The sequence below is a fragment of the Papilio xuthus genome, unplaced genomic scaffold (assembly GCF_000836235.2).
Source record: "Papilio xuthus unplaced genomic scaffold, Pxut_1.1 DF827680.1, whole genome shotgun sequence".
In the NCBI taxonomy this organism is placed as follows: Eukaryota; Metazoa; Arthropoda; class Insecta; order Lepidoptera; family Papilionidae; genus Papilio; species Papilio xuthus.
In genome coordinates, this window is record NW_013530969.1 from 5859157 (window position 1) to 5874103 (window position 14947).

Here is a 14947-nt window from a genome sequence, read left to right on the forward strand (position 1 = left end):
CGGCTGAACGGATCTAGATGAACTTTGGCATACATACAGAACATAGTCTGGAAGACCACATAGGCTATTATATTTTTTATTAATTACGCGCGGATGAAGTAGCGGGCGACTGATAGTGTTAAAATAAAAGACAATCGACGGCTTATGAGTTGTATTATATTTTCATTGAAATTATTGTAATTTTATAAAAATTATAATATTAGTAAGATATAAAACAAAGAGAGAATCGATCGACAATTGGTAATTACACCATCATGATATATAAAAAGGTTATATTAATATCAAAATATAGTACAATACTTTTGACCTTAATTCATAATAAATAATAAAATCCAATGGCCATATTTACATTCCTAAAGTAAGGTCTTTTCAATGATTTTAAATATTATTATTTTTTAAAAGATATTCTGATCCATTGAGATGAAATTGTCCTTGCGTCAATCCTAATTTATTACTCAAATGTTTTTGTTTAAAGAAACTATGGTTACCTGTCTATCCTTTTTACTTGTGTCTATTCTAAATGAGCATGCATATATGATTTTATTCATGAGTTGCGGCAGTGAACAACTACGGTTAACACATCTGAAGTGACAGTTGCAAACATCACACAAAAGAAATTAGGATTAACGAGTTACTTAACAAGTCATCTGTCTGTTATATGCATGTTACTAAGCTTATACTTAACTATATCTTATTAGCATTGATATTGTTACGACTTGTATGTATTCCTTTTGTTTATATGACTTCGTTTGAAAGTCAAAAGCGGATTTAAAAGAGTTTCTTTGACATGATTATTCACTTTCGTCCCTCATCGAAAGGTATAAAATTACATTTATAATAATTTTTTATCTTAAACCTAAAAATTATACAATTTTGTTTTTCATATTACGTTAACGGCTAAGTACAGTCGCCGTCAGATATATCGTAGCGTACAAGATATTTTTCGTTGTGGTTCGTTGTGTTATAACCCTAGCTATTACGAAAAAGCTGCATAGTCAGCAATTGTACGCTGACGAAGTTTTTTCGTTTTTTTAGTTTACTTTATAAGTACAGTTTTATTTCTAGTCAGTCAGAATCCAAAGCTCGCGATCTTAATACATAATCCGGATTCGTTGTGTTTAGAAATTATTTACAAGCATCGGTATTAATGAATGTTCAGATATTAAGGGTAACTTGTAGTGTATAGAATTTATTGACAATTTAAGTTGTTCCGATGTGTTTTAGTTTTTTATTTAGGCACCTTGTTCGCTACTATATATTTGACGGCGACTGTACAATCGCGTTTGAATGCAGTATAAAGATGGGATACCGTCATTGAACGTGACTACTTTACCCGCGTTAATTCTCTATCATTTTTAACCATCGTGCGTAAAACCCCACTATATCAAACATCTGAGATCAAAAGATGTTGATATTTTACGCAAGACACGTAGACTTATGTGTTAAAAACTTTTACGCAAACTATTGTAGGGAGATTTTAATTATATATGGCGTTTTAGTTATTGCCAACCCTATAACAGATTTATTTATTAATTCCATTTATTATGACTACATAAAATAACAATATCTAGAAACAACGTCTATTTATACAGGAAAAGGAAAAACTATAATATTTGTTTATTTTTCCGTATGCATCTAAAATATAAAATTATTCATTCTTTGTTTGTAAAAACACGTATACAGGAAAGCTAAAACGCTAAAAACAGTAAACTTAACGCATCAACTTAGCAATTGTAATTACGAAACCGCAAGTCATCCTCGTTTTTAACAAAGAAAATATGCAAATTTATAATTCAAACACCGTTACAACAGTAATCCACGTCAATAAAGCAAACTTTAAATTATTGATTCAGTAATGCATAGTAAAGGCCATTGGGTTGTGCCGATACATTAATCCGTAGATTTTATTTTCAAAATTATTGAAATTAATAACTAGCCTATGTGTACTAGACTATGTTTTTCACCCCACCTTGCATCTTAAATTGCATCGTGACCCGTTAAGACGTTCCAGAAACATCCATCTAAACATTCGCATTTATATTATAAGATCTGTAACTTCGATATTTTGGGATGTGCGTTAATATCAGTTAGTTTATAATTTCTTTTTATTTTAATAATAAAAAATCTTACTAATATAATACCAAAGGTTGGATGATTTTGATATTTCTTACTACGTAATTCCATAACCACTGGTTTGATCTGGATGAAATTAATAGAGATAGATAGAATAGTCAGAAATAAAGCACATTTCACTAATATGCAGACGAAGTCGCGGATTACAGCTTGTGTTACCTTTTTTTATTATATATTAGAAGGCGGCAAACGAGCGAGCGGCCACATGTAATCGTTGAAATAGTGAAGTGATCGTTGCCTATAGACATACGCAATTGCATATACCTTATACCTTATCTGAAACCAATGTCAATCTAATGCGGGTAAAATTATAATATCGATTTTGTTTTATCTACATGTCAACGATATCTTATCTTTGTACTTAATTTCTGTCAGGTCGCGCGGTGTAACGAACCTTGTGAGTTTTGCTAATGTTAACACAATGACATATACTTTAATGAAAAAAAAAACCTATTATGTAAAGGCATTTACAAAATCCCAACTAAACTTGTGCATTGATAGTTCATCATCATCAGCTCACTATACGTCCCCACCGAAGGACTCAGAGCCTACCCTAAGTTAAAGGTGATTAGGCCATAGACAACCACGCTGGCCAAGTGCGGGTTGGTTGACTTCACACATATCTTTCTATTTCTTCTCAGATATGTGCAGGTTGCATCACGATGTTTTCCTTCACCGTAAGAACGTCAGATAAATGTACATATGTAAATCGGAAATCGAAAAACACATTGGTACATGGCGGGATTCGAACCCAGGACCTGCAGATTGCAAGTCAAGTGCTTGACCCCTGAGCTACCGACGCTTTGATAGTTATCCACAAAATGATTGCAGGACTCGAACGCTGTGCAGGAAAGACCGCATGGTCGATCCTTATTAGTGCTTTTAAGACATTTTTTGTTATTTCTATAAACAACGTTATTTACAATTCTATAATTACTGATATTGACACAAGTTTTTGAATTAATGTTTTGTACTAGTTTCGGTCCGACGCGGCGAGTAGCGGTTGTTTAATTTAGTTTTTCCGTTTGTTGATAACACTTATCAACTGTACGGTCGACTGCTCCTGATACACGCTAAATATACGTAGTACGTAAACAATGCCAAGTATATAATGTACAATATAGGTATTTTGAATGTCTATTTAAATTAATACATCGCAAATACAAGGATATGTTAGAAATAATTTACTAAATCTATATCTTTATATATACAATTCTTCTGTGAGTGTGTATACCACTGAACTTCTCTCAAACGACTGGACCGATTTTGATGAAATTTTTTTTGTGTGTTCAAGGGGATCTGGGAATGGTTTAGATTCAAAATTTTCATCAAATATTAACTTCATATTAATTTATTCAAATTAAAGACGTGTAGACAGGACAACGTCTGTCGGGTCCGCTAGTATTATATATAAAAGAAAGTCGTGTTAGTTACACTATTTATAACTCAAGATCGCCTTTACCGATAGGGCTGAAAATTGGTGAGGAGGTAGCTTAGAGCCAGGAGACGGACATAGGATACTATTTATTCATTTTTTTCTTACTAATATTATAAATGCGAATGTTTAGATAGATGTGATGTGGATGGATGGATGGGTGGGCTACACTAATTAAGTTTTTTATATATCCACGCGGACGGAGTCGCGGGCGACAGCTATTAAAGTATATTTGTAAATGTAACTTAATTTCACGGGAAAAAATGAATAATTATGTTACGCTTTATTGCTTGTTTGATACACACAGACACTTATTTTCAACACTAAGTAGTACCAAATGCCTAATTAATATGCTATATAGCTAGTTAAGTTTATCCGATAAAATATCTAGATTTTTAACAGCGTTTGCCCTTACCCTTAACGTTATGTTGTCATTTCCATCGCTTAGCAACGATTAAAATTCTATAACAACGGCCACGCGCTTACGTTTTTACTTAGGTACAAAACACAACACTAAGCAATGTTGGTTCCACTTTATAAGCACGCGTGTCACTATGACCTTTTGTTTTTACACCAACCACGACTAGATTTCATTAAAATTCCTGTGCATTCATGTTGAATGGAATTCATTGATAGTTTTTCTCACAATTACGAATATCGAATAAATCCTTTTTAGAACGTTAACACAAACTATTTAAAAAAAAACAAGATAATCTGTATGTCATTATACTACACCTTACAAAAACATGTCAAACAAAATACTGTAATAAATTAATTCATAGCACATTATGACATATGCAAGAAAATTTACAATGCAATATGGCTTCATTTTCTCTTGTAGTTAACGTATATAAAAATCGTTACGCGGGAAAGAAATCTCGTCACCATCATTATATACTACACTAGCTGTCGCCATCCGCGCGCGATTTAAAAAAAAACTATTGATCATAGCGTAATGTTATATAGTTCAAAACCTTCCTCTATAAATGGATAGTCCAATAACAAAATAATTGTTCCTGAGATAAGCGCGTTTAAACATACTCTTCCGCTTTATAATATTAGCATAGTTTGAAAAACTTTCGCGGCAACATGAATATAACACGAAAAAGGAAACAGTCATTGTTATACACGACAGTGTAGCCATCAATAATTCACACAATGAAACGGTCAGTTCCCTGTCCTATGTTCGTTAACGTCATAACATTACCACCTATTGCATAACGATATCATAAAGACACGACTACGAAAGTTGTAATAAAAATATAGAGCGAATTGTGGCCAACAAAAGAAATGAGGAAGTAACGTGGCTCACGAAATCACATTGAAAGTAATAAGATAATACTTCATTCATAGATTCTGAATTAAACTAAACTCCTCGTTTAATGTCAGTCAGCATTAAAGAACAAAATTATGGAACGAAAATAACCATAATCAAAATAAAGAAAGTTTGGTTTCGGATGCTAGCTTAGATTAAAATTATTCAGTTGTATTCTGGTCACCTTCTGTGGCCGGCGAGTCCCACACTCCCTACGCCATTGCACCGCCCGGCGTAGGCGTGCGTAAATGCATTTCCTGACTATAAAAAAAAAAAAGGTTAAAATTATTCTTTCTGAAGATTGCCTACGAGTATTGATATTTTTGAGTTGTATGTATTGTTATAACTCTTTTCAAATAAATTGGCTGCTCAGAGGCGGCGCGCTGCGCATTGCCCTACCCCTAGACCTTGTTACACCTAACATTGTGTTCTGCGCAGCGACAAAGTTAAGAGCAGCCAAGATATATGAAAACATCTATACCTAACAGTTTTCCAGCATGATATTAATCTTTAACGACTATATAGTATCTAGATTGATAGTGTAGCGATTGATCTTTGCTCGTGTATCAATGCCTTTAATAACATCATCTTAACGATGTACGCTATATGCCCCAGAGACGTTTTTGTTTGTTTCTAGTCTGACATAACATAGATCACTCATTGATGTAATAACGGCTTTTCACTCGGTGTTATTAACCTATAATTTTTTGTATGTTAACGTGATATAGATTAACCATGAATTAAAATCATTAAACGCTTCCTATTCTAGGTTTCTGAGAAAAAAATCCCCGTTAAAACATATTATTATCTTTGTCGATATGTTATAAACAGGGATTCTGGTCTCAGAAATACACGGTTAGTACTTCATGTTTTATATACTATATACTATCTGTCGCTCGCGACTCCGTCCGCGTGATGTGAAAAAAAAATAGTTCCCGGCAATTATTCTAGTTTTTCTCGCCGTAAAAACCATATTTAAACTTCAACGTATATTTTAAAAAAAAATTGGCTAAATTGGTCCAGGCGTTGTTGAGTTATGCGCTTACCAACACATTTTTTGATTCATTTTTATATTATAGATAGAAGACAAATCTTTCCCTCTATAATAATTTTATATAAGCGGCGTGTGTCCCGACATTACAATGACCCAATCGGACCTTAACTGGTTTTAAAAGGCTTCTTTGAATAACCAATACCTTTAGAATAAGTTTTGGTACGCTCAATTTACGGTTAACTAGGAAAAGGTTCTTTTGGATTAAAAGGTTTGCCATAGTTATAAAGCCTAATGGTACTTAACAATTAAGTTTAAAAAGAGAAAGTGCTTACTATCATTTATATTACAAAGTTAACGTTTAATAACAATTATTGGTGATCTGTTGTACTTTCACTAAATAAGAAAACATCGTACACCATCATTAACAAAACGAAATCAGATCAATATCATTAATCGACATTGATCTCGCTTTCCAAGGTTGATCAGTGACTCATCAATACACTCGATGTACAGTCGAGGATATCCGCAGTGTTCCACTTACAAAATTCCCTTGTTCCTTGTAAGGAGACAAACTTGCGAATAACCAATTAGGTAGTATAGAATTGCAAACGACTGCATAATAATAGAAATAAATTTGCCGTGTACCGTAACCGTATTTCGTAACCCATTTAAAACACGTTCTTCTGATTATTTTTCCGTATCGTCGTCTCAATACGTATAAAACGATTGTAGCTATTAAGGTGGACTGTCACTGTCAGATTCCCTGACTGTACCAGTCGAACAATTAAATTCGCTTTCCACTATAATATCGACAATCACATTAACTTTATATTTTGTCATGTATGTGCTGCTAGGACATATTTTCGAATTTATTAAATTAACTATGAAATTAACGTCCTCGACTGTACTTTTGATATACACTCGCGAAAATACAGGTGAAAGTTGGTCGCGATGTTTGTACAAGCTGACAATTTATTGGATCAAATATTTGACCTTAACTTTCAAACATTGGTAAAGTCACTTCATATACTTGTTTAAACAAGTCTAAAGAAACCAGTCATCTTTGATACGATAGTTAATCTTATATATTTAAATCGTATAGAGAGCGTCGGTGGCTCAGGGGTCAGGCACTTGACTTGCAATCTGCAGATCCTGGGTTCGTATCCCGCCATGTAGCAATGTGTTTTTCGATTTCCGATCTACATATGTATTCCGACCTTCTTACGGTGAAGGAAATCATCGTGATGCAACCTGCACATATCTGAGAAGAAATTCAAAGATATGTGTGAAGTCAACCAACCCGCACTTGGCCAGCGTCGTTGATTATTTCCTAATCACCGTAAACTTAGGGTAATTAACCCTCGGTGGGGACATGTAGTTGATGATGATTATATAGGCCCAAATTACTAAAAACACACGAATACAAATGTAGAATTGTCTTTGAAATTATTACTGTCGCCTTTATAAATAAACTATAGATTAAAAATATCTAAAGTATTGAAAAGCTTTAATTTCCGGCTTAAGCATACGATTATCATAATAAAGCGCTTTACACACAACACATCGCAACGATCACGTAGCGATCGGTTGTCGACATTCTTCAAGCCCTTTTCTACTTTCATCCGCTGACATACAAACCTTTGACCTTCACTTACAATGGACCCTAATACCGCTTCTATAAAATGTATTCTAACGCTATCATAGCCTAGTCATGTTACTATAACCATGATTTATATATTTAATAACTAATTCGCGACTACGCCCGCGTAGAATAAAAATAACTTGCAAGTTACTTTATCTAAATATATTAGGAATGTATGAAATATTTGTAGCAGATCTCGCAACTAACGACATCTTTCATCCAACTGACAAAAGAGATCGTTTAATTTTATAATTTTATGAAATTAACAATTTTGTGGTTCGATTGATTTATTTTTCCATTAATAAAGTATCGAAGCATTTTTAACGGAAAATCTTTCCTATCAAAATTCAATTAACTTCTCTCTTTCTTTTAGGCCTTGACTAAAATGTTACCTAATGACTAATTTCTAGATTAAATTAAGGTGCTATCACACTGTAGTATGATGTATTATCAAAAATATTAAATTATAGGTCGTTCCAACAACTTTGTTTGAATTTCTTCTCGGAATTAAAAATGAAGTAGTAAGTATTCAGTCTAAAATTTCAGATTCATGCAACCGTTCTGGAACTTCTAACTAACATCCCATACATTCTAACAAACATTTCAGTTTAAAATATATCCCAAATAAACCAATTTAATGCGTCATATATTAAAGTAGGTAAAGAGCTATGTTCAATGTGTTTACAACTTTAGAAGCCCAATGAAAATCTGATTACAAACGTATAACCATAATAAGATTGTAAGACGTGAGAACTTAATAATATTAACTCTAGGACACACTGGTAAACAACACAAAATGTATCCTAGTGTATTTGTTACCTTAGTTCACAGAGCCCGTCAGTCTGTACGATTTTGTTTTCACTGACCGACAAAATTATTAATCATGCTTTCACTGGCCTGTGAACCGGCGCGTTTGACGACCTTTAAAATAAATACAAGCCAATTTGAATCTTAAAGACCAGTATATAAAGTAGAATTTAAAGTTTCAACACGGCTAGTGTGCACCATTGTATTTTTGGTAGTATTTTTGTTAGGTCACAATAACAAAATTATGTCTGATGCCATCTGAAGTTATTTTAACGGGGTCATATTAATATAAGTGGTTATAAACTTGACATACTTTACTAAGATAATATGATTGCTAAAATAATTTACGGAAAGTTATACTTTAAAAGCAAGGCTCTATATCAGTATTACCCAAAGTGGACGATAACGCCCCCTTGTGGGCGCTGCAGGTCTCAAGTTGCAGGTTATAGTAAAAGTTTCGTTTAGAATTCTCCGTTAATATATGTACATATATAGGTTACAGTAATGCCACGATCGTGTAAATCCAAAAATCCCCGCTTCGACTCCCCTACTAATACAAATAAATATTCTTAGTCAACACTTACTCAAAGATTCCTTTATGTAGATAATAAAGAAAATATTTTACGTCATGGGAAAATGCAATATAGTTAAGAAAGCGTGATGTCTTTGTGAGAAATTTCGTTTCATATTTTGTTTATTGTGGCACGTCTCCGTTGTAAAGTCACGCAACCTCGTTACATCGCTGATTGGATGCTTTATTGCGTTTATTTAGCTTTTCTTTATTCTTAAAACGTTCCAGTATTTGAGTAACTGTTCGAGATGTAAAAAATTTGATTAATCAGTCATTTGCAACATTGTCGTCTTTGAGGTTCTTGTAAAAGTAAAAAAAAAATCCACCTTATTGCCTTCAAATCAAACAGATATCATGATACTGCTATGTTAAGAGACTTATTTATTGGTTTGTTGTACAGCGCCATCTATCGTGATGTTATATTTGTTAGTTTTTTCACACAAGAACAGTGTTGTTCTTACCTCAATTTTTGACGACATATATGTGTAGATCTAGGGATTAATAAGATGGTTTAGTTACTGTATGTATTCGTAATAACATAACAATACCTTTGTTAAAATTCTGTACACAGCTGACCTAAGCTGCCAGTTGTAGCCAGGTCATTAAGAAAGTTCCTTGTTTCATGAAACGACCTCGACAAAGGACACGTCCGATCTTGCCGCATGTCGTCACGCTGACTCATGTGGGGGGAGGGCATTGCAAGAAGTGGTCACGGTCGCAACGTTGATCCGTTTCTATGCAATATTCATATTAGGGTTCCCCAACAGACCTTAACTCAATAAATGTTACTTATTTACTTTCAAAGGGACCAACAATATTTAGTCGTTAACAATAGTATGAGCGCTATTGTGTTGTTTATACACCACTAACTGTCGCACGCGACTCTGTCCGCGTTGAGTTTAAAATAAACTTAATTAGTAGCCTATATGTTCGTCCAGACTACGTTCCACATTTGTGCAGAATTTCAGCAAGGTCCGTTAAGCCGTACTGAAGATACCTTTTTATAAATCCATCTAAAATATCACAATTTTAGTAAGATAATATAGTTTCACAGTGATTATTCAGGATTTATTTAGTTGCCAAGATTAACGTTTTGCATTAACCGATCCCTAACTAAGTTGCTTTAGTATTTTACTGCCTATTAGAATATCTAAGAGTCTAATTAGTCCCGAGTTTCTTCTCTAAGAAAATTTGTTTTGAAAAAGGCAAGCGTAGTCTTCTTTGCGTACATTTGTGACCGAAATACATTTCTTTTATATCATTGTTATGTTCTTAATTGCATCTTAATTATAAAATTAAAACTATTTAGTTGGTTTATGGTTAGTTTGGTAAAAGGAGGTTAATGCAACTCTTTAGAGTCTGTGTCGAAAAACGAAATTGGTCGCGTTATACGGAGCGGAAACATTGACCGGCTATACAGTTATTTTAATTAAATTCATTGAGTTTTATTTAGAAATGAATAAATTATTAAGGTAAATCTCAATCAAATTGAAAAGAAAGGTGATATAAGGCGGTACAACTGAATTTGCTGTACAAAGAAATATAGATATCTCTGTTTGATTCAAAGAGATTGATAAGGACGACTCGATGTATTTCAAGTGTAGTGAAAACCCATGAAAACCCAAAAAGCGACAGAGTTGGATCAGTATCACACCAGGCGAACACAATATCGCAGCAGAATTTCAGCGAATTCCGTTGAACAGTTCTGGAGATACTTTCTAACCAATATCTATCCATACATCCAAACTTTTGCATTTATAATATTAGAAAGGTATTTTTTACTCAAAATTTGGTTTGTTTAGTTAAATATATAACGTTTGATAACATACAAGTTTATTTTTCAATTAGTTTATTTATTTTGGTAGTGGAAACGCAATTTAAATGAGAAATATTTCGTACGGAACCGTGTTACCGATGGACAATATCGGTTTGCCAGTCATGGCCATCGTATGTCAAACATTTTACCCGCCATTTACACCGGCGCGCTAACTATACTAACAATATTACAACAAACTTACGTCTTCCTGTCTGTGATACTTCGAACACGTACTAACAAGGAATTCCCAAGTTAATTATCAATGATTTTTGACTTATTAGTACTGTAGAAACTGTACTTCAAATTTTCAGGTAAATACACGAGTTACTACAGTAATTAAATTCACAGTAAAATTGTAACAATTTGAGGTTAGGTGACAGCTTGATTTCTCTGATTACTCTTAACCTACATTGAAAAATTATTTGAATAATAATTTTATAGATTTTGTCGATCTTTACAGGACATAATAAACCAACTATTTATCTATGATGCCACAAGCCCGGCTAGCTCAGTCGGTCGAGCATGAGACTCTTAATCTCAGGGTCGTGGGTTCGAGCCCCACGTTGGGCGATTCTTTTTCCACTTTCAAAGGAACTTATGGAATGGTTTTTATTGTTTTTTTTTTTATTTTATTAAGTTTCAATTAAATTAACTAAGTAGTAAATTTTTTAATCAATATTTTAAAATAACAAATCGTTTATCGTGCTCTATTGGTGCGAGTTGTATACGTAAGCAAAACTCGTCCGCGTCTCGTTCCGTGAATATTCAAGGTCTAAGATAAGGAAAAGAAAGCGTGCTCGCTCGCATAGAGCAATGCTGCGCGCAGAGCGATCAATTTATTTATTTATATTGAGACATTACGCACGATTATAATTATTGTTAAAAAAATCATAACATTTACATATTATATTGTTTTCTCTCAATATCCTACATATCAAAAACCGTTTTAATATAAATTATAATTAATAGTAAATTATAATAGGCAAGATGAAATTAAAACTAAAAACATAATACTTGATAAGTTTTATTAGTAAACAATAATGACAAAAATAATAAATGAAAATTGCTAATTGTATGTTTCCTCATTCTTATTGACAACCTACTAGCACTTTAAGTCTATGACAAAGTCCGTTTCAAAAACAATCGGAGGATTTAACAAGGTTGTTTATTTTGACCTTAAGCCAAGTGTATCAACCAAGAGTCGAATTGACGGCATTAAACTTTTAATAGCGACAGAGTTCGCAGCAGTATTGATGGATTGCATTGGAAATCACATAAATATGTATGGAAGAGTACATACTGAGAGTCTTTAGAGATAGGGCAGGAAGATTATCAAAGTACGTAATAACACTGGCTGCTGCATAAATTGTTCCACCTGTGTAACACCATAATAAATAGAGAAATATTTCCTCTGAATATTAATACTTGTTCTGTCTTACATTTTACTCTCTATAAACAAAAATAATCAGACTGTAACAATATGCAAATACGACCATTTTACGAAACAACGCACAAAAGAGACGTATAAACATTCGTCTTTTTATTTATGTATTTAAAAAGTAAAATTACCTTACTTAAGAAATACTATAAACCCATTTTTAATATTGATGTAACTGTAATGAAAAATGATGGAATTTTCACGCTTATCAGATGATAAACTTCATATCTAGATTATGTTTTACTTACTATAGGAAAAACAAACGACAATCGACAGTTATTTCCGCACCAAAGCAATTTAATAAAGGTCGCGCTCGTATCAATAACGCACATTGTTATTGAGTTTGATTACATAATTAAAATATGTTTACAAACATCAACTACAGAAATTACCAAGTAAAGAACAATGTATTATTTTTTATCAATTACTTTAATATGTATAAGCTAACTCTTTAGGATTATATGCATGAAACTAACTGATGCAGCGAACACATAAAAGTCTCCACTAATTGCTACTAAAAAGTGCGTAAGTGATTTAAATAAGATACAAAAGTGATATTCTACTGATGAAAGACAAAACATAATATTATATCAATTTCTACTAAAGTAATCTTCCGCTTCTAAACTACTATTATTTGACAAACATATTTTTTTATCTAATCAATGGTTAAAAAACAACAGATATGTCTTGATTTATTCAATGTTAACGGTATGTGCCTACAAGGCCCTAAACAATGTATAAAACACAATATTTTATAGATGCAACGGTAAAACACCCACGAATGAATTCACAAAATATAGGTACAGTTGAACTGTCCCTGTAGCATTGTTGTAAATTTCTACATGTTTATAGAACGCGTGGGTGACTTGTACAAGTAAAGTCAAGGGATAGAATGTGGCTAACTATTTAGTATCTATACATGAGACTTTGGTACTTCAACTAGTCCTAAAATAAGCTTAATTTTCAAATGATAAGTTGCTACATTCAAACTGCTGTTGCTACATTCATTTTAAAAGGCCTTTTTAAAATAAAGTATTTTCAAGTTAAAATAAATCATTTGAAATTAATCTGATATGGATGTAGAATAGAAATTTCGCCTATGACGAAAGTTGCATAAAAGAAATGGAATAACTTTCACGATTCTATTCGATTGAATATATTAAACGGATACGCAACATCCATTCATCTTATCAAATTAGTTAGGAATTTGATTACAAAAGTCATTAATAAGTTAATTAATTGCTTGCCAACTATTATATAACACTGTTTTCTTTCATTAATGAAATACGTAAGGTCGTAAAACATTTTTATGCAAATTTATCTAAGAATAATCGTCCAATATTTTGGTCATCTCTGTTTGTTCCACACTCTGTGGGGTCAGCGCCATCTATTCTCAAAATGTTGTTACTAATTTTAAACGTATTTTTGTGCTGGTTATTTTCTTCGTTCTTTGAATGTTATGATAATTTAACCGATAACATTTGTTACTTTAATATGAATTTAACTGCGGAAGCGTAGGTCATTGCCACGCGATAAAGCCACGACAGGCATGCGTAGCTCACGCCTCACTGCTATTGATACTGACTGGAATCTAATTGCACAATTATCTTACGTCTATCTAAAGAAGACAGCCAGAAGCCTATTACCAAGATTAATACTTCGATTGCAGTAAAATTTCATCTTCCAATAATGTATGAAATTATAACAAGAAAAGAATTATCTAATCTTACTAATATCAATGGGAATGTATGGATGGATGGATGTTTGATACAATACTCCAGAACGGATGCATGGATCGCGACAAAATTTGACAGAGATGTAATAGGTAGTCTGGAAGGACTCGTACGCTACTTATAAGTTCTTTTTTTAATTCCTCGCAAACGGAGTCGCGGGCGATAGCTAGCTTTATTATAAATTATAAAAGCATTTTTATCTTTATGAATTAGGATCAGAAGTGTAAAAAAATGAAGAATTTGTTGAACATGCATAATATTTTATACTTATTAGTAATTTAAATATTTGAATGATTTTCGTAACGACGTGCAAAGTCCAATTGTAAAACGAAGTAGGTGACATTTAATTATTGACACACATTCTAAACAACATATTCAAATGTAAACAAAAACATTGGAGTCAGTTCGCTGACTTCGCGTACAAAGGTCGGGAAAAATATATAATAGTGAAATGTAAACATAACATATACGATAAATATTTACACTTCAGTTTATAATCCGAGCTGATAGAGTGAAGTTATGTTCTAACTTTTATTAGTCAGATTTAAATGTGATTGTTTTGAAGAATATCGATTAAATATTTACTAATCTGAATGGGCTTTAAAAATCTATAGCACGAATTGGGTTCGAGTATATGGTGTTATAAAATGTAAGCTATAATAATATTTTTCAACAAATTTGTTTTTAATCAACTCGTATAAAAAGTTTCTTGTTTTATATATAAAATTCTCGTGTCACAATTTTCGTTCCCATACTCCTTCGAAACGGCTTGACCGATTCTCATGAAATTTTGTGAGCATACTGAGTAGGTCTGAGAATCGGCCAACATCTATTTTTTAATACCGCGCGGACAGAGTCGCGGGCGACAGCTATTTATATATGTAATTTTTGGTATTAATTGTATATTTAATGCAATAACTTTATGTACTTAAAATTTACATAACCGTTGACCTTTAGCATAATTTATATTTTACTTTGATCTGACGCAGAAAATATTTATTATCGCCACACGATGTGTGCTTTGATGCACAACGATAATTTGAATATAATTTTAAACGTGTCT

General features: G+C 32.7%; 1 protein-coding gene and 1 non-coding gene across 3 annotated transcripts in view; both read left to right on the forward strand.

Moving 5' to 3' along the window:
- LOC106117276 (putative uncharacterized protein DDB_G0292292) overlaps positions 1-14947 on the forward strand; it is a 47702-nt gene that overhangs the window by 28011 nt on the left and 4744 nt on the right. The window lies entirely within an intron of this gene.
- TRNAK-CUU (transfer RNA lysine (anticodon CUU)) lies at positions 11211-11283 on the forward strand. Its single transcript has one exon. It is a non-coding gene; the product is annotated as a tRNA-Lys (tRNA).